We start from the raw sequence: 23,709 nt of genomic DNA, 5'->3' as shown, positions 1-23,709 counted from the left end.
TTACTTTTGGCTACCAGTTTGGACGCCTCATGCCAGCAGGCTACTCTAGATGTCTTGAACTTTCTAGCTAATCAAGGGTACAAGGTATCTAAATTGAAGGCCCAACTCTGCCTACAACAAGTCAAATATCTAGGCCTAATCTTAGCCAGAGGAACCAGGGCCCTCGGCAAGGAAGGAATGATAGAATGACAGTCAAAGAAAGGGGCGAATTCCCTACCGGTCAGCAAGCTGTCCCCAGTATGGATCCCCACTGGGACCTATACTGGTTTGTCCTTGCCCTAAGACATTAAAACAGTTGCAGGGATCCCTTGGAATCATCGGCTTTTGCCGAGTATGAATCCCTGGATACAGCGAGATAGCCAGGCCCCTCTATACTCTAATCAAGGAGACCCAGAGGGCAAGTACTCATCTAGTAGAATGGGAACCAGAGGCAGAAACAGCCTTCAAAACCTTAAAGCAGGCCCTAGTACAAGCTCTAGCCTTAAGCCTTGCCACAGGACAAAACTTCTCTTTATACATCACAGAGAGAGCAGGAATAGCTCTTGGAGTCCTTACTCAGACTTGTGGGATAACCCCACAACCAGTGGCATACCTAAGTAAGGAAATTGATATAATAGCAAAAGGCTGGCCTCACTGTTTCTGAGTAGTTGTGGTGGTGGCTGTATTAGTATCAGAGGCTATCAAAATAATACAAGGAAAGGATTTCACTGTCTGGACTATTCATGATGTAAATGGCATACTAAGTGCCAAAGGAAGTTTATGGCTATCAGACAACTGCCTGCTCAGATACCAGGCACTACTTCTTGATGGACCAGTGCTTCAAATATGCACGTGTGTGGCCCTCAACCCTGCCACTTTTCTCCCAGAGGATGGAGAACTAGTCAAGCATGACTGCCAACAAATTTTAGTCCAGACTTATGCCACCTGAGAGGCTCTCTTAGAAGTCCCCTTAGCTAATCCTGACCTTAACCTATATACTGATGGAAGTTCATTTGTGGAGAATGAGATATGAAAGGCAGGTTATGCCATAGTTAGTGATGTAACAGTACTTGAAAGTAAGCCTCTTCCCCCAGGGACCAGTGCCCAGTTAGCAGAACTAGTGGCACTTACCCAAGCCTTAGAACTGGGAAAGGGAAAAAGAATAAATGTGTATACAGAGAGCAGATATGCTTATCTACTCCTACATGCCCATGTTGCAATATGGAAAGAAAGGCAATTCCTAACCTCTGGGGGAACCCCCATTAAATATCACAAGGACACCATGGAGTTACTGTGTGCAGTGCAAAAACCGAAGGAGGTGGTAGTCTTACACTGCTGAAGCCATCAAAAGGGGAAGGAGAGGGGAGAACAACAGCATAAGTGGCTGGCAGAGGCAGAGAAAGACAAATAGAAAGAAAGAGAGAGAAAGAGGAAGAGACAATGATGGAGCCAGAGGGAAAGTCAGAGAGAGAGAAAGAGAGAGACAGAGAAGGAAAGACAGAAAAAGAGAGAGATAGAAGTAGTAAAGAAAAAACAGTGTACCCTATTCCTTTAAAAGCCAGGGTAAATTTCTGTCTACCCAGCCAAAGCATAGTCTTCTTATGTTGTGGAACTTCAACCTATATCTGCCTCCCCACCAACTGGACAGGCACCTGCACCTTAGTCTTCCTAAGTCCCAACATTCATATTGCCCCAGGAAATCAGACCCTATCAGTGCCCCTCAAAGCTCTAGTGCATCAGTGCAGGGCCATACAACTAATACCCCTGCTTATAGGTTAGGAATGGCCACTGCTACAGGAACCAGAATAGCAGGTTTGTCCACTTCAGTATCCTACTACCACACACTCTCAAAGGATTTCTCAGACAGTTTGCAAGAAATAACGAAATCTATCCTCACCCTACAATCCCAAATAGACTCTTTGGCAGCAGAGACTCTCCAAAACTGCCAATGCCTAGGCCTCCTCATTGCTGAAAAATGAGGACTCTGTACCTTCTTAGGGGAAGAATGTTGTTTTTACACTAACCAGGCAGAGATAGTACGAGATGCCCCCCGGCATTTACAGGAAAAGGCTTCTGAAATCAGACAGCGCCTTTGAAACTCTTATACCAACCTCTGAAGTTGGGCAACGTGGCTTCTCCCCTTTCTAGGTCAAGTGACAGACATCTTGCTATTACTCGCCTTTGGGGCCTGTATTTTTAACCTCCTTGTCAAACTTGTTTCCTCTAGGATCGAGACCATCAAACTACAGATGGTCTTACAAATGGAACCCCAAATGAGCTCAACTAACAACTTATACTGAGGACCCCTGTACTGACCTGCTGTCCCTTTGACTGGCCTAAAAATTCCCCTCTGGAGGACACTACAACTGCAGAGCCCTTTCTTTGCCCCTATCCAGCAGGAAGTAGCTAGAGCAGTCATCGCTCAATTCCCAACAGCAGTTGGGGTGTCCTGTTTAGAGGGGGGATTGAGGGGTGAAGCCAGCTGAACTTCCTGGGTTGAGTGAGGACTTGGACAACTTTTCTGTCTAGCTAGAGGACTGTAAATGCACCAATCAGCATTCTGAGTCTAGCTAAAGGATTGTAAATGTACCAATCAACACTCTGTAAAAACGCACCAATCAGCGCTCTGTGTCTAGCTAAAGGATTGCAAATGCACCAATCAGCACTCTGTAAAAACACATCAATCAGTGCTCTGTGTCTAGCTAAAAGATTGTAAACGCACCAGTCGGCACTCTGTAAAATGGACCAATCAGCAGGACGTGGGTAGGGACAAATAAGGGAATAAAAGGTGGCCACCTTAGCCAGCAGCAGCAACCTGCTCAGGTCCCCTTCCATGCTGGGAAGCTTTGTTCTTTTGCTCTTCACAATAAATCTTGCTGCTGCTCACTCTTTGTGTCCATGCCACCTTTAAGAGCTATAACACTCACCATGAAGGTCTGCGGCTTTATTCTTGAAGTCAGCGAGACCAAGAACCCACCAGAAGGAATCAACTCTGGATGCAGTAGTATTCCCTAATTATTTAAAAGTCTATATGCATATTAACAAGTCTACATATGTAAATTTGACAAATTAGATGAAATGGACCAATACCTCAGAAAATACAAACTACCACAAATTGCTTATATGAAATAGATAATTCAGATTTGTAACTATGAAGGAAATTGAATTTGTAATCTTAAAACTCCTAAAAATGAAATCTCCACATCCAGATGGTTTCACTGGAGAACTTTACCAAACATTTAAAAAAAGAATTAACACCAATTCTATACAATCTTTTCCAGAAAATAGAAGAGGCATGAATATTTCCCAATTCATTTTAGGAGGTTAGTATTGTCTTAATACCAAAACCAGGTGAAGACAGTGCAAAAAGAAAACTAAAGATCAATATCCCTCATGATATAAACACAAAAATCCTTAACAAAGTATTACCAGTTGAATTCAGCATATAATTATCTCTCTGACCAAGAGAGATTTATACCAGGGTTGCAAGGCTGATGCAGTTTTTGAAAATCAATCAGTGTAATTTATCCCATTAACAGGCTAAAAATGAAGAGCCACATGCATATCAATCGATGTAGAAAAAACATTTGACAAAATCAGCACCCATTCATCATAAAAACACAGAAAAATAAGACTAGAAGATAATTTCCCTAGCATGATAAAGAGCATCTACAAAAAAAAAAAAAAAAAAAAAAAAAAACCCTACAGCTAACGTTATACTTGGTAAAAACATGAGGCTTTTCTCCTAAGATCAGAAATAAGGCAAATATGCCCACCCTCACCAATCTTACTCAAAATAGTGGCAAAAGTTAATAAGAAATAAGGCAAGGAAAGAAAATTTAAAAGCATTCAAATAAGGAAGACATAAATAAAACTATTTCTGTTTTTAAATTACATGATTGTCTACATAGAAGGTGAAAAGTAATCAACAAAAATACTCCAAGAAATAAATGAGTTCAGCAAGTTTGCAGGATACAAAATAAATACACAAAAATCAACCGTATTTTTATATACTAGCAATAAACACAGGGACACAGAAATGAAAAATACTTGTACTATTTATAAATTGCTCAATAAAAATGAACTACTTAAGGTATAAATTTAACAAAACATAAACAAGATCCTTTATGTTCCCAAAACTAAACAATGCTAATAAAAAAAATCAAAGAAGATCTAAAGAAATGGCAAAACAGATCTGTTTCAGCCCCTCTGAGCCAGAGGCCTCTTGCGCAGTTCCTGGACTTCACCAGGCCTGAGTGCATGCCCTTGGCTTTGTTTATAAACATTTGGGGATATTTTTGAGGTAATTTGATGTAGTTCCATGGTTTTGAACTCACAAGTCCCTTAAGTCCCTGTTAAAAATGCACATTCTTCCAAGATTGCTGAATAGGAACAGCTCCAATCTTTAGGTCCCAGGGTAATCAATGTAGAAGACAGGTGATTTCTGCATTTCCAACTGAGGTACCAGGTTCATCTCACTGCGACTGGTTGGACAGTGGACAAGTCAAAGCAGAGCAGCGCATTGCCTCACCCAGGATGTGCAAGGGATCAGGGGATTTCCTTTTCCTATCCAAGGGAAGCCGTGACACATGGTACATGGAAAATTGGACACTTTCACCCAAATACTGAGCTTTTCCAAGGGTCTTAGCAAACGGCACATCAGGAGATTATATCCCACACCTGGCTTGGTGGGTCACATGCCCACCGAGCCTTGCTCACTGTTACTGCAGCAGTCTGAGATCAACCTGTGAGGCAGCAGCCTGGCAGGGGGAGGGGCATCCATCATTGCTGAGATTTAAGTAGGTAAACAAAGCAGCCCAGGAAGCTCAAACTGGGCGGAATCCACTGCAGCTCAGCCAGGCCTGCCGCCTCTGTAGACTCCACCTCTGGGGCAGGGCATAGCTGAATAAAAGGCAGTAGAAACTTCTGCAGACTTAAACGTCCCTGTCTGACAGCTCTGAAGAGAGCAGTGGTTCTCCCAGCACAGTGTTTGAGCTCGGAGAATGGACAGACAGCCTCCTCAAGTGGGTCCCTGACCCCATGTAGCCTAACTGGGAGCCAACTCCCAGTAGGGGCCGACTGACACCTCATACAGGTGGGTGCCCCTCTGGGACGAAGCTTCCAGAGGAAGGATCAGGCAGCAATATTTGCTGTTCTGCAGCATCTCCTGGTGATACCCAGGGAAACAGGGTCTGTGGTGGACCTCCAGCAAACTCCAACAGACCTGCAACTGAGGGACCTGACTGTTAGAAGAAAAACTAACAAACAGAAAGGAATAGCATCAACATCAACAAAAAGGACATCCACACCAAAACCTGATCTGTAGGTCACCAACATCAAACACCAAAAGTAGATAAAACCACAAAGATGGGGAGAAACCAGAGCAGGAAAGCTGAAAATTCTAAAAACCAGAGCGCCTCTTCTCCTCCAAAGGATTGCAGCTCCTTGCCAGCAACAGAACAAAGCTAGACGGAGTAAGACTTTGGTGAGCTGACAGAAGAAGGCTTCAGAAGGTCAGTAATAACAAACTCCTCTGAGCTAAAGGAGGATGTTTGAACCCATTGAAAGGAAGCTAAAAATCTTGAAAAAAGATTAGATGAATGGCTAACTACAATAAGCAGTGTAGAGAAGACCTTAAATGACCTGATGGAGCTGAAAACTATGGCACAAGAACTGCATGACAGATGCACAAGTTTCAATAGCCAGTTCAATCAAGTGGAAGAAAGGGTATCAATGATTGAAGATCAAATCAATGAAATAAAGCAAGAAGAGAAGTTTAGAGAAAAAGGAGTAAAAAGAAATGAACAAAACCTCCAAGAAATATGGGACTATGTGAAAAGACCAAATCCACGTTTGACTGGTGTACCTGAAAGTGACAGGGAGAATGGAACCAAGCTGGAAAACACTCTTCAGGATATTATCCAGGAGAACTTCCTCAACCTAGCAAGGCAAGCCAACATTCAAATTCAGGAAGTACAGAGAACACCACAAAGATACTCCTCAAGAAGAGCAACCCCAAAACACATAATTGTCAGATTCACCAAGGTTGAAATGAAGGAAAAAATGTTAAGGGCAGCCAGAGAGAAAGGTTGGGTTACCCACAAAGGGAAGCTCATCAGACTAACAGTGGATCTCTCTGCAGAAACTCTACAAGCCAGAAGAGAGTGAGGGCCAATATTCAACTTTCTTAAAGAAAAGAATTTTAAACCCAGAATTTCATATCCAGCCAAACTAAGTTTCATAAGTGAAGGAGAAAAAATCCTTTACAGACAAGCAAATGCTGAGAGATTTTGTCACCACCAGGCCTGCCTTACAAGAGCTCCTGAAGGAAGCACTAAACATGGAAAGGAACAAACAGTACCAGCTATTGTAAAACCATGCCAACTTGTAAAGACCATCGATGCTAGGAAGAAACTGCACCAACTAACAGGCAAAATAACCAGCTAACATCATAATGACAGGATCAAATTCACACATAACAATATTAACTTTAAATGTAAATGGGCTAAATGCCCCAATTAAAACACACAGACTGGTAAATTGGATGAAGAGTCAAGACCCATCAGTGTGTTGTATTCAGGAAACCCATCTCACGTGCAGAGATACACATAGGCTCAAAATAAAGGGATGGTGGAAGATCTACCAAGCAAATGGAAAGCAAATAAAAAGCAGGGGTTACAATCCTATTCTCTGATAAAACAGACCTTAAACCAACAAAGTTCAAAAGAGACAAAGAAGGCTGTTACATAATGGTAAAGGGATCAATTCAGCAAGAAGAGCTAACTATTCTAAATATACATGCACCCAATACAGGAGCACCGAGATTCATAAAACAAGTCCTTAGAGACCTACAAAGAGACTTAGACTCCCACACAATAATAATGGGAGACTTTAACACCCCACTGTAAACATTAGACAGATCAACGAACATTAGACAGAAGGTTAACAAGGATATCCAGGACTTGAACTCAGCTCTGCACCAAGCAAACCTAATAGACATCTACAGAACTCTCCGCCCCAAATCAACAGAATATACATTCTTCTCAGCACTACCTCACACTTATTCCAAAACTGACCAGATAGTTGGAATTAAAGCACTCCTTAGCAAACTTAAAAAAAGAGAAATCACAACAAACTGTCTCTCAGATCATACTGCAATCAAATTAGAACTCAGGATTAAGAAAGTCACTCAAAACTGCACAACTACATGGAAACTGAACAATCTGCTCCTGAATGACTACTGGGCAAATAACAGAATGAAGGCAAAATAAAGATGTTCTTTGAAACCAATGAGAACAAAGACACAACATACCAGAATCTCCAGGACACATTTAAAGCAATGTGTAGAGGGAAATTTATAGCACTAAATGCCCCAAGAGAAAGCAGGAAAGATCTAAAATTGACACCCTAACATCACAATTAAAACAACTAGAGAAGCAAGAGCAAACAAATTCAAAAGCTAGGATAAGGCAAGAAATAACCAAGGTCAGAGCAGAACTGAAGAAGACAGAGACACAAAAAAACCCTTCAAAAAATCAATGAATCTGGGAGCTGGTTTTTTGAAAAGCTCAACAAAATTGATAGACCACTAGCAAGACTAATAAAGAAGAAAAGAGAGAAGAATCAAATAGACACAATAAAAAATGATAAAGGGGATATCATCACCAATCCTACATAAATACAAACTACTGTCAGATAATACTACAAACACCTCTATGCAAATAAACTAGAAAATCTAGAAGAAATGGATAAATTCCTGGACTCATACACCCTCCCAAGACTAAACCAGGAAGAAGGTGAATCCCTGAATAGATCAATAACAGGCTCTGATATTGAGGCAATAATTAATAGCCTACCAACCAAAAAAAGTCCAGGACCAGATGGATTCACAGCCGAATTCTACCAGATGTACAAAAAGGAGCTGGCACCATTCCTTCTAAAACTATTGCAATCAATAGAAAAAGAGGGAATCCTCTCTAACTCATTTTATGAGGCCAGCATCATCCTGATACCAAAGCCTGGCAGAGACACAACAAAAAAAGAGAATTTTGGACCAATATCCTGGATGAACATTGATGCGAAAATCCTCAGTAAAATAGTGGCAAACCAAACCCGGTAGCACATCAAAAAGCTTATCCACCACTATCAAGTTGGCTTTATCCGTGAGATGCAAAGCTGGTTCAACATACCACAAATCAGTAAACATAATCCATCACATAAACAGAACCAACAACAAAAACCATATGATTATCTCAATAGATGCAGAAAAGGCCTTCAACAAAATTCAACAGCCCTTCGTGCTAAAAACTCTCAATAAACTCGGTATTGATGGAACGTATCTCAAAATAATAAGAGCTACTTATGTCAAACCCACAGCCAATATCATACTGAATGGGCAAAAACTGGAAGCATTCCCTTTGAAAACTGGCACAAGACAGTTGCCCTCTCTCACCAATCCTATTCAACATAGTGTTGGAAGTTCTGGCCAGGGCAATCAGGCAGGAAAAAGAAATAAAGGGCATTCAATTAGGAAAAGAGGAAGTCAAAATGTCCCTGTTTGCAGATGACATGATTGTATATTTAGAAAACCCCATCATCTCAGCCCAAAATCTCCTTAAGCTGATAAGCAACTTCAGCAAAGTCTCAGGATACAAAATCAATATGCAAAAATCACAAGCATTCTTACACACCAATAACAGACAAACAGAGAGCTAAATCATGAGTGAACTCCCATTCACAGTGGCCACAAAGAAAATAAAATACCTAGGAATCCAACTTATGAGGGATGTGAAGGACCTCTTCAAGGAGGACTACAAACCACTGCTCAACGAAATAAAAGAGGACATAAACAAGTGGAAGAACATTCCATGCTCATGGATAGGAAGAATCAATATCGTGAAAATGGCCATACTACCCAAGGTAATTTATAGATTCAATGCCTTTCCCATGAAGCAATCAATGACTTTCTTCACAAAGTTGGAAATAACTACTTTAAAGTTCATATGGAACCAGAAAAGAACTCGCATTGCCAAGACAATCCTAAGCAAAAAGAACAAAGCTGGAGGCATCACACTACCTGACTTCAAACTATACTAAAAGTCTACAGTAACCAAAATAGCATGGTACTCGTACCAAAACAGAGATATAGACCAATGGAACAGAACAGAGGCCTCAGAAATAACACCACACATCTACAACCATCTGATCTTTGACAAACCTGACAAAAACAAGAAATGGGGAAAGCATTCCCTATTTAATGGTGCTGGGAAAACTGGCTAGCCATATGTAGAAAGCTGAAACTGGATCCCTTCCTTACACTTTATACAAAAATTAATTCAAGATGGGTTAAAGACTTAAATGTTAGACCTAAAACCATAAAAACCCTAGAAGAAAACCTAGGCAATACCATTCAGGACATAGGCATAGACAAGGACTTCATGACTAAAGCACCAAAGGCAATGGCAATAAAAGTCAAAATAGACAAATGGGATCTAATTAAACTAAAGAGCTTCTGCACAACAAAAGAAATAACCATCAGAGTTAACAGGCAACCTACAGAATGGGAGAAAATTTTTGCAATCTACCCATCCGACAAAAGGCTAATATCCAGAATCTACAAAGAACTCAAACAAATTTACAAGAGGCAAACAAACAAGCCCATCAATAAGTGGGCAAAGGATATGAACAGACACTTCTCAAAAGAAGACATTTATGCAGCCAACAAACACATGAAAAAATGCTCATCATCACTGGTCATCACAGAAATGCAAATCAAAACCACAATGAGATACCATCTCACACCAGTTAGAATGGCGATCATTAAAAAGTCAGGAAACAACAGGTGCTGAAGAGGATATGGAGAAATAGGAACGCTTTTACACTGTTGGTGGGACTGTAAACTAGTTCAACCATTGTGGAAGACAGCATGACGATTCCTCAAGGATCTGGAACTAGAAATACCATTTGACCCAGCCATCCCATTACTGGGTATATATCCATAGGATTATAAATCATGCTACTCTAAAGACACGTGCACACGTATGTTTACTGCAGCACTATTCACAATAGCAAAGCCTTGGAACCAGCCCAAATGTCTATTAATGATAGACTGGATAAAGAAAATGTGGCACATACACACACCATGGAATACTATGCAGACATAAAAAAGGATGAATTCAAGTTCTTTGCAGGGACATGGATGCAGTTGGAAACCATCATTCTGAGCAAACTATCACAAGGACAGAAAACCAAACACCACATGGTCTCACTCATAGGTGGGAACTGAACAATGAGAACACTTGGACACAGGGCAGGGAACATCACACCCTGGGGCCTGTCATGCGGTGAGGGGCTGGGGGAGGGATAGCATTAGGAGAAATACCTAATGTAAATGACAAGTTAATGGGTGCAGCAAAACACCATGGCACATGTATACCTATGTAACAAACCTGCACGTTGTTCACATGTACCTAGAACTTAAAGTATTTTTTAAAAAAAGAGCAACGGCAAAACATAGTGTGTTCATGGATTGGAAGACAACTTAATAAAGATATTGATTTTCCCTAAATTAATATACAAGTGTAATGTAATTCCTATCATGGTAAGATGTTTTTGTTGATAAATGTTTTGTTGATAGAGACAAGATTATCCTAAAATGTGTATGGAAAGGTAAAGAAAGTTGCATAGCTAAAATTACTTTGAAAAAGAAAAATAAAGTGAAAGGGCTGGGCGCAGTGGCTCATGCCTGCAAACCCAACACTTCGGGAGGCCAAGGTGGGTGGATCACAAAGTCAGGCGTTCAAGACCAGCCTGGCCAACATAGTGAATCCCGTCTCTACTAAAAATACAAAAAATTAGTCACACATGGTGGTGGGTGCCTGTAATCCCAGCTACTCAGGAGGCTGAGGCAGCTTGAACCCGGGAGGCGAAGGTTGCAGTGAGCTGAGATCGCGCCACTGCACTCCAGCCTAGGCAACAGTGAGAGACTCTGTCTCAAAACCTAACTAACTAACTAAATAAATAAAGTGAAAAGATTCAGTTTACCTGATTTTAAGACTTAATATAGAGCTACAGTAATCAAACCCGTATTGTATTGGTAGAGAGACAGACACAGAGATTAAGGAAACAGGATAGAGAACTCAGAAATACACCCACAAAATAAGCCCAACTGGTTTTTGACAAATGTACAAAAGCAATTCAATGGAGGAAAGATACGCTGGAGCAACTGGATAGACATACATAGGCAGGAAAAACAAAACCACACCTTGTCCTACATACCACATTGTATACAAAAATTAACTCAAAATGGATCATTAACTTACCATGTATAAAATTATACAACATATAGAAAAAAAGTAAGAGGAAAATTTTGGAGTTTAGAGCCAGGCAAAGAGTTCTTAGACTTGACACTAAAAAGACAATCATAAAGGAAAAAACTGATACATTGGACTTTATCAAAATTATAAACTTTTGATCTGCAAAAATATCATATTAAGAGGAAAGACAAGCTACATAGTGAGAGAAAGTATATGCAAATCAGATATCTGAAAAAGCACTAATATATAGAATATGTAAAGAAAAAACTCAACAGTGAAAAAAAAAACCAATTCAATTAGAAGATGGGAAAAATACATGAAGAGACATTTCACCAAAGAAAATACACAGATGGAAATAAACACATGAAAATATTTTCAACATTATTAGCCATTAGGAAAATGTAAATTTAGACAACAATGAGATACTACTACATACCTATCAAAATGGCTAACATAAAAAATAGTGACAAGACCAAGTGCTAGCAAGAATGCAGAGAAACTTAATTACTCATACATTGCTGGTGGTGATGTAAAATGGTACAGCCACTTTGGAAAACAGTTTGGCAATGTTTTAAAAGATGAATCATGCAATTATCATACAACCCACCAGTTGCACTACTGGGCATTTATCCAAGAAAAATAAAAACATTCACATAAAAGCCTATTCAAAAATATTAGTAGCAGCTATATTTGCAGTAACCTCAAACTAAAAACAATCCAGATATCTTTCAAAGGATGAATGTTGAACAAATTGTGGTACATCAATACCATGAAATACTACTCAGCCATGAAAAAGATTGAACTATTTATACACTCAACAACCTGGATGAATCTCTAGAGAATTACGCTGAGTGAAAAAATATAATCCTAAAAGGTTACATTCTTTATAATTCCATTTGTATAAATTATTGAAATAGCAAAATTATAAAAATGGAGATTGGTGTTTGCTAGAGACTGGAAAGAAGAGGGTGTGGTGATAGTAGAATATGAAGGATCCTTATGATGATGGAACTATCCTGTATTTTGACTCTAGTGATGGATACAGGAAACTACATGTGGGATAAAATTGAACAGAACAAAACTTGTACACATGCACACACACAAATGAATACAAGTCAAATTGGGGACCTCAATAATATTGGTGCACTGTATCACTGTAAATATCCAGGTTGATACTGTATTACAGTTTTGAGAGATGTCCACATTGGGGGAAACTGCATAAAGGATACATGGGATCTCTTTGTATTATTTCTTACAACTTTGTCCATCTAAAATTACCTCAAAGTAAACAATTTAGTCAAGAAAGTAATAACTTATGATGGGGATGTCAACCAAAGCACCATGCTGCATGCTTACTGAAACTGCTTATTGATCAAACACGTGCCTTTAGGAAGGGAAACAGACTTAGGCAGCCCACCTACTATTATCATAATTTTTTGTATTTTTTAATTAAATTTTAATTTTAGGGTAAATAACAATCTTATGGGACCACTGTTGAATATGTGGTTCATCACTGACAAAAACGTCATTATACAGCTGAGATGGTATGGCTGTGTTCCCACCCAAGTCTCACTTGCATTGTAGTTCCCATAATCCCCTCCTGGTGGGAGGTAACTGAATCACGGGAGTGGTTACCTGCTGTTCTCCTGATAGTGAGTTCTCATGAGATCTAATGGTTTTATAATGGGCTTTTCCTCCTCTTCGCTCTGCACTTCTCCTTGCTGCCACTATGTGAGAAGGATGTGTTTGCTTCCCCTTCCACCATGATTGTAAGTTTCCTGAGGCCTCCCCAGCCCTGCAGAACTGTGAGTCTATTAAACCTTTTTCATTTAGAAACTACCCAGTTTTGGCTGGGTGCAGTGGCTCACACCTGTAATCCTAGCACTTTGGGAGGCCGAGGCAGGTGGATTACCTGAGGTCAGGAGTTTGAGACCAGCCTGGCCAACATGGTGAAACCCTGTCTCTACTAAAAATACCAAAAATAGCTGGGCGTGGTGGCACACTCCTGTAATCCCAGCAAGTCGGGAGGCTGAGGCAGGAGAATTGCTTGAGCCCGGGAGATGGAGGTTGCAGTGAGCCGAGATCACGCCACTGCACTCCAGCCTGGCCGACAGAGCAAGACTCTGTCTCAAAAAAACAAAAACAAAAGCAACAAAAAAAACTACCCAGTTTTGGGTATGTCCTTATAGCAGAGTGAGAACGAACTCATACAGAAGTGAATGACTGTACTAAAAGTAGTACAGCACAAAACCTGCATACTTTCTAATGAAAAGTATATTTATAAATTGGCCTTTTTCATAATATATTATTTTCACCTTAAATATATGTTTCATGGTGCTCAATAACAATTTCTCCTACTTTTGCATTTCAGAATATAGGTGTTTCTAAGCTTTTAAACTATTGGAGATCATGAGAAGAACCTTATAAAATCCTACTTAACATTTACCAAAGAATTTGGTCATAAACCACTTTTAAAATGGCCTCCATTATTCACTGTAGCTTGTTTAAGTGGCTTGGATACAATGCCAAGAGTTTCTGAGGCTTTCCTCTTATGCATCATTGATATGGTTTAGCTCGGTGTCCCCACCTTAATCTCATCTCAAACTGTAAATCCCAACATGTCGAGGGTGGGAGGTGATTAGATCATGGGGGCAATTTCCCCATGTTGTTCTTGTGATGGTGAGTTCTCATGAGACCTGATGGTTTTATAAGGGACTCTTCCCACCTCGCTTTGCTCTTCTCTTTCCTGCCACCTTGTGAAGAAAGTGCCTGCTTCCCCTTCTACCATGATTGTAAGTTTACTTTTTCCTTTATAAATTACCCAGTCTTGGGTATTTCTTTACAGCATTGTGAAAATGGACTAATACAATCACACGCATTGCCTGTAATTGTAAATTGTTCACTGACATTACTGTATTACAAATTGTTCAGTCACATTACTGTATATTATTCCATTGTGTGAATATTCCACAATGTATTTATCTGTTCAGTCCTTGATAGGCATTTAGGTTCCTGGAGTTGTTTTGAAGAGTGGGTGGTACATATTGAACATTCACCAACTGAGCGCTCCGAGGGGACCAGCACCTAGGTGAAAAAACAAAAGCCTTCCTTATATGCCCTTCCAGCCAGTATACTCTGAGAGTAACTCAAATATTACTTAATTTTTAAAAGTAGTATTTGACTATTAGTTAGCGTTGTTGAGGTCAGAAGAGATCCTGATGCCATCCAAAAACGAAATGTTCTCTTCTCCAGCAAGAGTTGTGCCAGAAAATAATTTGCTATCAATGAAAGTAGATCCTCATTATCTGGAAGAGAGCATGTTAGCGCTTTGAAATCACTTGTACAGGGGTACGGGTGAGGCCTCGCTGATGAGTCAGTTTCTTTAAATCACTGAGAAAGGCTTCCTATGAGAATGGGTACAGGACCCCTAGATCTCTGAAGGTAGCTTCCTTGAAAGGGTTCACCTTTATCTCTACTGTCCAAGGAAACAGGGCGTAATCAGACCCTTTTGACTTGAAGGTTTAAATAGAAAAAGTAGCCACCGTTTATATCAGTGTTTTTCAAACGATGGGCCTTGAATCACTAATGGACCACCAGTATTTAAAAAAAATAAAATGGCAGAATAGAATAGAGGAAGATTATAGGAATGTCGATCATATGTAGTAAAGGTAAGTTTTGTGATACTTTTGTTTCAAATCTATGTATATGAGTGCCTGTGCCCATGTGTGTATACTGGATTGAGTAGATATATTTCTCACTGTGGGTTGAGAAAACTGTTCTAGGTGGATCCATAGGAAGGCAAGAGCATCAGGGTTCAGGTCTGACTCTGCTCTTCTCGGGCTGGTGATGTCCTAGAATGTGGATTTGCCTGTAATTTGAAAATGTTGCACCCTTAATGCCACAACATTCAGAGCACTGGAGAGGTGAATACTGATTGCCCTTGGCTCTGAGGGCATGGGATCATGCTCTCCGAAAGAACTAAGAAAACTGTGTAGTAACCTGTGTCAGCAAGGCCTCAGGTCAACAGTGGATAAACATCTGCTGTGGGATCATGCAGGTCTCACTCCATGTTGAGGGTATAGTGGGACAACTGTGTGAAGCCTCAGGTGGAAATCAGCCTGATCCACCCTTTACAACCTTGAAAGTGCCTGGATTCTCAGACTTTTCAACAAGAGAGATAATCCTTGGAGGAAAATACTGAGCTTCCTGCTTATTCAGCAGATGAGTGCTTAGGCAATTTCTTGGAAAAAATAAAATGATATGAGCGTATTTTCACTCTGAGATTATGAGGCTAGTTATACTCAGGAAATGTTCAAGATACAGTTCTATCTATCTATACCTATCTGTCCCTTTACATCTATCTATCTATCTATCTATCTATCTATCTATCTATCTATCTATCTATCTATCTACCTATCCATCCATCCATCCCTCTATCCATCCATCCCTCTATCTATCTGTCTATCTGTCTATCTGTCTATCTATCTATCTATCTATCTATTTCCTACCTACTATATCTATCTATTTTCCTACCTACTGTTTGCCTACTTACTAAGAAAAATTTAACAATGAACTCTAAGTACTGGCATTACAGGCAATTTTCACATGGTTATAAGAACAGATGCTCAATAAATATCTCTTGAATGAATAAGTGAATGACATTTCTTCTGTGTGCTTTATGTTTGATTCTAAACTCCATGAAAACAGAGACTATGTCTATTTTTGTTTGATACTGCATTCCTAGAGGCTACATATAATAGGATCTCAAAAATATTTATTGTTTGAAGAATATTTTTAAAATTTTTTAACAGTAAATGTATTACTTTTAAAATCAGAAAGAATACTATTATACAGCCATCCACTGGTATCTGTGGCGGCTTGGTTCCAGGACCCCCTGCAGAAACCAAAAATCAAGAATGTTCCTTATATAAAATGATATTGTATTTGCATATGACCTACACACATCCTCCCATATACTTTAAATGATTTCCGGATTATTTGTAGGACCTAATACAATGCCTACACATCACTTTACTCTCCTGGTTTCAACACAATGCTCAGCATGCTGCAGATTCAAGTTTAGCCTTTTGGAACTTTCTGGACATTTTTTTCAGAATATTTTTAATCCTCGGTTAGTTGAATCCATGGATGTGGAAATCACCACTATAAAGGCTGTACTGCATTATAGTATATCAGATACTACACCATACAAAAAATAATTATAAGAATAACTAAAAATGTTTATCTATAAATTGAGGATTGGTATTTCCAAAAGACAAATACATCACCCTGACTATCTCCTTAGTATTGAACTATTCCATCAAGAAACCAGGAGGACTGTCAGGGAGCAGAGCATTCTACCAGAACACATAAGCCATTCATAATTGGAGCTCCTCCAGTAATTTTCCCATCCCTATTATCACTTTTCTCTTTTATTTTTGTCTGGAGAAAATAATATTTAAATTTTAAAAATATAAAATAAAACATTTATTCTAGAGTGCACACGAAGAAAAATCCCAATCCTCTGAGCATTCTCTTCTTTACCTATTCACATAAAAACAAGACGTCTCAAGCCTCTGACCTTTATCTTCAAAGCCCAGTGTGAGTTGAAATAGAGACATTATACTTTTTTGCACTCTAGATTCAAATGTTTGAACTGTCTGCTTCATTTTAGTTCTGTTTAAAAGGAAGCTTCAGGTGTTTATAATACAAAAGATTTGAGGAGAAAAAACCCAAGTCCTCCATGTTTAGACGTAAGGAGATCCTATCACACTTTAGATCCTTTACCACGTTAGAGTTTCTCAAATGTGAAGTCTTCCTCTCTCCCCGTCATTCAAGACAACACACCTTCTTGTTCAGATAAATCTAGAAATGAGTTATTTAACATTATTTCTCTTCTTGAGCCTTACGAAGTGACTTCAAACAGATTAGTGTCAAAAGAATGCTGCCTCAGGATTAAGCAACAGTACATGCCTGACTTAATCAAATAGAGCCACCCACTGATAACCTCTGCCTCAGATTTAGAATCCCTTTTACCTGTCCCCTAGATTCTTAGATTATTTTTTAAATCATTCTGAAAATTTGCCTAATAGTTCATTGGGAATAGTGGTAGGTGTGGAAGATGGGAGGGCTGGCAGGGAAGGTGAGTTGCTAAAGTGTTCCTATACAAAGTCCAGATCCTCTTTGAATCACAGACTAGGAAGAATGTGATCAACAGCCTAAAACTCTCAATGAGGAGGGGAGAACGGACTTCTCAGGACAAAGGGCAGGAGGAGCAGAGGTGAACTGATTGATCTTGTCTGGTAATTATGTTCCTTCCAACTCCCATGTTATACAACGAAGGGGGAAACAGTGCTGATTATCAAGGGAAGAATATATACAGCTGTGCTAGGTTCAGGAGTTTCCTATGACAACATAAGCTTTGATAAATATATGTGTGGGGGGGTGTGTCTATCTATTTGTCTATTATTGATCTTCCTATCTACCGTCTGCCTACTTACTTATCAAAATGTAGCAATGAACTCTAAGTTTTACATATATATATAATATATACATATATATCACATAGTTCCCGAGACAGGCTTGAGGAGCACTTGTCTATTTCCTCAATGGCAACAGGACTAATATAAAAGCTCCTAGTTGCTGCCAGTCAGTTCTTAGGGTCTCTCCTGAAAGGCAGGATTTGGCTCACACAATAGATGTCATTTGAATAGGGTGACCATGCCAAGGTGCTTAAAGTACACAGAATATGAAATAAGAACTCACGTTTAACTTTTGGCTGCCTTTGTAGGTATTCAAATGGGAAATGAAATTAGATATTAATGTCTGGACTCCTGGTCCCTGCAGGTGGGCATGGGAGAGTGAAGTTTGCCTGAAGCAATAGATTTGGAGGCTAAGGAGGTCCAAAGCCTAAGTCTTGGTTGAGGCAGCCTTGAGAAGCAACGCGTAGTTAGTACCAGCTGCAATGCTTTAGGTTGCAAGTGTCAGCCCGGTGCAAAGTGATAGAGGAGTGGTTAAGTCTGTGGGTTTTGAGCCAGCTCTAGATTCAATCCTAGCTTTATCACTTAAACTAGCTGTGTGACCTGGTCAAAATATTTAAGCTCTTTGTATCTTAGTTTTCTTATGTGCAAAATGAGGAAAATAGTGAACTTGATAGGTTTGTTATAAGCTGTAAATACATGGATTTATTTAAGGTCCTAGAAGAGTGCCCAAAACTCAGCTCAGTGTATGTTAACAAGTAATAGAATTCTCTACTCAAACTGACCCGAACATTTAGAAAATGTATTACATATTTCTCTTAACAGGAAGCCCAGAGGCAGAGTGGGCACCACGGTTGATTGACTGCGCAGGATGACATTGTCGCCGCCTCTCCATTCTGCCATCCTAATGGGGGCTTCGTTTTCAAGCTGATAGCAAGATGGCTACAGAAGCTCCTAACATCACATCATGAGATAGGATGTGTTTCCTTCTGTGGCTTTCTTTTAAAAGAAAAAGGTAAGTCTGGGCACAGTGTCTCATGCCTGTAATCCCAGCACTTTGGGAGGCTGAGGCAAGAGGATCACTTGAGCCCAGTAGTTCGAGACCAACCTGGGCAACAGAGGGAGACCTCATCTCTACAAAAAGATTAAAAAATTAGCCACGCATGGTAATGCATACCTGTGGCCCCAGCTACTTGGGAGGCTGACGCTGGAGGGTCACTTGAGCCTGGGAGGTAGAGGCTGCAGTGAGTCATGATGGCACCACTGTACTCCAGCCTGGGTTTCCTCCTTAGACTTTTAAATCCTTATTGGCCAGAATTAGTCTTTTGGCAAAGGGAGTGAGTTTCCCTTAGACCGATCAATTTCACCTCTGAAGCTGGGGGTGGGATCAGCTTCCTCTCACTGCTTGGAAATAAGCGAATGTCTGAGTGATGTTGCAGTTCCATCAACAACCATCCTGAAAGGGGTGGGAAAATGGTAGAGAATGAATACTGAGTAGCCAACCAATAATGACCACTACAACTATTGTAGACAAAGACTAAGAACTGAGAGAGGATGGCACAAGACAGTACAAGAGGCAGAGCCTGGAAAGACCCATTGAGGTAATTTCCTGTTTAAAGAGCCTGTCCATGGCCATCATGCTTGCAATTCCAGCACTCTGGGAAGCCAAGATGGGAGAATCCCTTGAGTCCACGAGTTTGAGGCTGCACTGAGCTATGATTGCACCACTGCATTCCAGCCTGGGCAACAGAGGGGGAGACCGTGTCTCAAAAACAAAAATCATAATGAGCCTGGCCAAGCCCACTGATGGGGAGAGAGTTGTGGAGGACAGCAAATACCACCCTAGTCCCTCATTAATCTTTCTTTTGTGGTTGGAAAGGAATAGGATTATGCTAAATTCACTTGGTGGAAAACTTTAACCCACTAGGAGCATTATGAATAAGATGGAATGATGTCAAGAGCTATGAAGTGTCTGAGATTTTACCCTACTTGCAATCTAACGAGTTAGCTTGTCATAGCTTCACAGATACTGGCAGAAGACTCGAGACTCCTGGGTCAGAGTTAAAGGCCTTATTACTCACAGTAATAACAGTAGCCAAAGTATGAGGATGTGTGCTGGTTTGCCAAGCCCCAATTCCCACAGGGTAATGCAAAAAGAGCCAGGTGTTATATGATGGATTACATCACAGAGGAGAAACCCTAAGCCCCAAGAATCCAGATATTTTTACAATGGGGGCCGGGCTCAGTGGCTCATGCCTATAATGCCAGCACTTTGGGAGGTCAAGGCAGGTGGATCCCTTGAGGCCAGGAGTTCTAGACCAGTCTGGGCAACATGGCAAAACCCTGTCTCTGCTAAAATACAAAAATTAGCCAGGTGTAGTGGCAGGTGTCTGTAATCCCAGCTGCTCAGAAGGTTGAGGTATGAGAATCGCTTGAACCCGGGAGTCAGAGGTTACAGTGAGCCAAGATCATGCCACCACACTCCAGCCTGGGCAACAGAGCGAGGCCCTGTCTCAAAAACAAACAAACAAAAAAAACCCAAATATTTTACAATGAAATATAAGCCTGTCTACTCTTTTTCCCAGAAGCAAACATTATCTTTATTACACTGAACTGATTATTAAACTTGTCTATCTATACTCCCTGGGTTCTGTCAAAATTTCCCATGAATATGCCACTCCATCGGCCACTCTGATTAATCTGAACAATAGAGGCTAAGAGCAAATCTGTTCCATTTGTCTCATATAGCATTTAATTAAGCTATTATCAAGAGGACTCAAATCAGCAGAATGAGGCCAACCTACAAGATTGACCTTCACCATGCTGCCCGGGGTGCCAGACCGAGGCAGCTGGACAAATCCAATGAATCATCAGGGTCTGCTTTAGAGAGTCACGTGGCTTTCTCCGTAAGTTTTTGTACTGGTCTTTCCACTTGGCCTGAGACATTAATCTAGGAACATCAATATGTATCAGTGATTGCATAGGCTCTGTCTTGGACCTCAAAATGGAAATCTAGGGCAATTATATTCATAACAACCCTGGCTACTTGAGGTCAACCCAAATGCCTTCCAGGAAGGAGGCAGTAGTGTTGATCACTTAAACTAAAGTCAGGCACTAATTTATACCATGTTTTTAAACTGACTCCTGACATATGGATAATTATATACTGGGGACACATACATAACAAGGGATACAGTTATCCCTCTGGGAATCTCTCCCACATAGCCAAAAGTAGCCCTTTTTTGGGAGAGATATCTGTAGTTCAGAGGGCTATGTGATCTACTGGTGGTGCTTCTTTAAACATTTGAAGATTTCTTATGACCATTGCTAAGTCATAAGTCAATGTGTTTTCAGAAGGCAGAGAGGTTAATGCCTGAGTTCTATACAAAAAAGTGCAGTCCCAAGGGTATACATCATGTCCATGAAAAAAAGTGTTGTTTATAATTGTTGGGGGGTCTCTAGTGGAACCTACATCATCTAGGTGAGAGGCTGACATGCCTCCAACATGACTTTTTGGCCAGTTGGTAAACTTTAAAATTTCCAGTTTAGTTTAAATGAATGAGTTTAGTCTTTGTTTTTAGAAAGACTGCCTGAGGGCAGCCGGTCCAACCTGTCCTGTTTTTCCACACCACCACCTGGGTGGCCTTTTTCCACCAGAGAAAATGACGGAGTGACAATTACGAGAAGGGGCTAGGAAAGACATCTGGAGGTGTTAGCAGATGTTTTTGTGGGAGGTGCAGGAGCTGGGGCCATCCGCTGTTGTTTCTGATAGACTTCTCAGTAAGTTTAAAGGAAGTGGCAGTCAAATCACAATCGGAACCATCTGGCAGAGGATTGCAGACCCAGCAGGCAGTTCCATTCAAGGACCTTCCGACAGTTTGGAAAAGCCTCATCAGAGTTTTCCTTCATGAGAAAGGCTCCAGAGGTGGTTCTGGAAAACAAACATCATCCGAATCCCCCTCTCTTTTGTGTCTCTCAGGGTCTGAGGCACTCCTGTCTCAGGTGCTGTTGATCGTTTTGCCCTGCTTCCAAACTGGTGCATCCAATTCTAGTAGGTGCAATTCACCGTTTCTCAATTGTCCCCTAATCACACCCAGACCTTTGTTCAGAAGGTTGGACATTTTTATAGAAGTTATAGAGGCCCGTTATAGCCCCCACATTGGCCTGTGTGAGCCACTCACTGTAGGGGGATTTGGTGAGCATGTGCTCATCCAAGTGGCAATTATCATTGTAATCCAAGTCAATCCAAATAGAGAATACAGACAGCTGAACCAGAACTAAGCGGAACTCTCCCAGCCACCAGACTGGTGTGGGGTTGCTGTTCGGGAAAAGAACGATGCATCATGGCCAGGAATGATCAGGGAAACATCTCACATTTTCAAAATACGTCTACACAGCCGTCCACTCCTTTTGTCCTGGTTATTATCCAAAAAGCCACCAAGAGGAGATGATCTCTCTCTGGGGACAGCTGCCTTCATTAACCAAACTGCCTAACTAAAGTGGACCAAGAGAAGGTGAGGGAAGTAGAGTCAGATATCTTTCTGATTCCTCAATTTTTGAAGAGGCCATTCCAATGCTAAACAATACCGAATACCTGTGGATGGTAAGGGGTTTGGAAGGTCCATTGAATATCTGTACCATCAGTAGCAGAGGCCAGGGTAGAGAGGGAGGGAGGGACCAGAGGGCAAAAGGGGAGAGAGACTCTCCAGCAGTGAGTCTTTCAGTTTACTTTCAGTTTAGATAACATGGTGGCTGCTCATGGCTCAACCAAATGAAGTCACAATGCTTTTGGCCAGGCCAGTGCCTTCTATTGGGCAGCAAGGTCCTCATGTCCAACACCTTCTATTTCAGCCTGGGGACCTTTTGACTTAGAGTCACAGCCACACTGTTATCTGCCTAGTGTCACCAAGTTTATGTCACTTTGAACTCTTGGGCTTGACTCACACAGGGAGCCTGCAACTCTTCAATTCCAACTCATAACTGGCAAAAAAATAGAGAACCATTTCGTGCCTACCTGATCATAACATTTGGTCAACATGTTCACTACTGATTACCAGAGACTCCCCACAAAAAGTTTTTATTGACCTATGAGGCCCTCATCATTCCTCTTTCACTTATCAGTCTACATCCTATAGTAGTTACTAACACTGTCAAGAACTGTGAACATTTTGCTGTACTTATAATCTAAGTTATCCTGCCACAGTTTCACAGATGCTGGCAGAAGACACAAGACTCCTGGGTCATAGACAAACAACGTTATTGCTCACAGCAATAGCAGTAGTTAGATACTGGCATTTGTACCAGTGCCCTAAGCCCTAATTGGCACAGATCAATGCAAGCAGAGCCAGATGATACCTGCACATGTAGTGGATTGTGTTGTAAGAGAGAAACCCTGAGCTTAGGAAACCATAAACCTTTTATAATGGACAGCAGGTAAACACGCACCTTTGTTCCAGGGGAAGACACTCTCTATCTTCCAAAGTAGTTTGCTATACAAATATCCTTAAAAAGATAGTTCATAACAAAAGTGTCAGTCATCGTGCTTGTAAGATGTGCAGAAATATAAGAGACCCAAGGAGATTAGTCTTTTAATAATGAATTTTAGCAACTACTTCTCTGAGTCACACCATTCCTCATAAGTCTCTTGTGAATCACAGTCTACTTTCCATCCTTGTTCTTCATAGATGGGAGATGCAATATTGGTAGAGGAAACAAAGCCAGCAATAGGGGTAATTGATAGGGGACTTTAACAGAGAGAGGCAGCAGGTATTAGAAGATTTATTAGTTAAAAGGTTTTTTTGGTTGCAAATGGCAGAAATCTACTGCGGTTAAAGTAAATAACAATAAAATTTATCACAGAACTATAGAATAGCACAGAGAAATAAAGAAAAAGTTGGACAATTTGGTCTTTAGGAGAACAGGAACCAGAGCAGATC

The sequence above is a fragment of the Papio anubis genome, chromosome 1 (assembly GCF_008728515.1).
Source record: "Papio anubis isolate 15944 chromosome 1, Panubis1.0, whole genome shotgun sequence".
NCBI classification, from domain to species: Eukaryota; Metazoa; Chordata; class Mammalia; order Primates; family Cercopithecidae; genus Papio; species Papio anubis.
This window is presented reverse-complemented; position numbering follows the sequence as displayed.